Genomic DNA, 2,215 nt, shown 5'->3' on the forward strand with positions numbered 1-2,215 from the left:
TACCGACTGCAAGCGGCTACTCTCTCCAGCCGGAGGCAGGCTAGTGTAGTTCCTCTCGAACAACCGTCTTCTCGAGCAAGTAACTGTGGCGCTGCCGAAGACTTCCGTAACCATGAAAGAAACGCATTAAGCGGCCGCTTGGGTCGCTGAGTGCGCGCGCGCCATAAGAATCCAACTCTTAACAGTGTAAATAACTCAGATTGCATGACATGACATTAAACCCCCCGTTAAGCGCAGCATATTGCAGCGACAAGCGTGTTGCCAGTGACAACAGATAACTGAAAACAACTTAATGAGCCCAAGCAACAGAGATAGCCTTAGCAACACGCATGTTGCAGATAACCTGAGAGCATTAAATGGAACTTAGCTTGTGAAGACGTTCCCGTAGGTTGATGGGGATCAGCTGAGAGTCAGCTGATGCAAGCTTGACTAACGTGACCTGCCAGAACTAACGCTACGCTAGATATTACCTCGGAAATCAAGCGCGAACAAAAACTGCTGCCGTGAATGCATCGCTATTCCCGCGAGAGGCGAACGCACTCATGCAAACGCTATCTACAAACTCGGGTAAATGGTGAAATACTCACATCCCCCTCAGTAGTCCCACGAATGCATCACAATGAGCACAAGCCACCTCCTCGTGAAACGAGCGCGTTCAATTCATGCTTATCCCTCACAAGAAATAAGCAATGAATGCAGAGTGCATCCAACTCCCTCGAGAGCTGAACGTGCTTGTTCTTCACCACACACATACACACAGCACGCGAGCCGTGTGAAACTGCAGGTATCAGAGCAAAGCCTCTGGCGAGAAACATGCACTCCTAGTCGTGTTTAGCTTAACGCTAACATAAACAAATGTCAGTGAAGACGAAGAAGAGGATGGTGTGTGTTATCCCGGCTCCCTTTTATACTGTGATTGCGCAGGGTAATGACGTCATAGGCTGTAGCCGGCCAATGTTATTGTCGTTTTTAGATATATGCTTCAGACACCGGTCACACTGAAGGTGTTCCCCATAGAGACCCCAGTTCGAAGTTCCCTTGAAAGGGAACACGCAACACACGGTAAACACGCGTTTGTGCAGCAGAGCGGCTCTCTCTCGCACTGTATGAAGTGACAGACAACTAGCTGTCCAGTCCTGTTCCGTTCACACAGCGCGTGTGTGAGTTCGGTTACAGAATGCGGTTGTCATGGCTGACTTGTTGGCGGTCTGACAAAGGCACTGATTGTATCTGCTGTGTTGATTGTATCTTAAAATGTTAAAATGTTTGCATCATTCGAATCACAATAATCTCAGCTTTCCAAAGATATGTGACATGTTTAGCTTTTTTTTTTTGTATGTCACGAAGTTAACCCTCAGAAACACACAGTGTACCATGGGCAGTACAGTGGAACGCTAACAGGTTAAGGACAATACACATCACAAAACAGTCATCTTCTAGCTATGATTTCTTTTTTTTTCAAATAATCATTGATTGCATGTTTTTTGAGATGTGTGCCTCTAGCAAAACTGTGGGGTATAGGTGTTATACTATAAGGTTAACATATAGCCTTACAAAAAAAAAAAATACACATGTCATTCTTGCACTTGTCTTATAATGATTCAGAAACAGACTAAAAATACACTTTCAATATTTGGATCAAATGTTAAGAATTTTGACTGAGACTGTGAGGCCTTGTGACACTTTACAAATCAATTCAGTTATCTTGATAGTGTTGTCAAAAGACCCGGTATTTCGGTACCAAGTCGGTACTAAAAAAATGAAAACGTTACGGTACCAGGTTTTCTTAAGTACCGGTGGTACCGAGTACCCGGTCAACCGGGCTCTTGATGCGCTATCCGAAAGCGATCCTCTTCCAGTGTTGCCAAGTCTGCGGTTTTCCCGCGGAATTGGGCTGCTTTAACACTGTTGCCGCGGGTTGTTTTTCATGTCCGCGGGTTGAAAAACGACCCCATTAACGTGTAGCATAAGCGCGGCTAACGCTAATATAATGATGTTTGTGTTTATGGAAATGGATCTTTGCTATCCTGAATTGTGTTGATAATTTTCCCTATTGCCAGGGACAACTTCAGTTGGAGTTGGAGACATGACACCAAAAACTGGAACTCACCCCAGAAAATGGGGACATCTTGTCACCAGTGTACTAAATATAGGCTAGTTGTAGTGCTGGGCGGTATACCGGTTCATACCGAATACCGGTGTTTATTTTTGTTAT

Source organism: Sinocyclocheilus anshuiensis, unplaced genomic scaffold, assembly GCF_001515605.1.
Source record: "Sinocyclocheilus anshuiensis isolate Anshui unplaced genomic scaffold, SAMN03320099.WGS_v1.1 scaffold1137, whole genome shotgun sequence".
NCBI lineage: Eukaryota > Metazoa > Chordata > Actinopteri > Cypriniformes > Cyprinidae > Sinocyclocheilus > Sinocyclocheilus anshuiensis.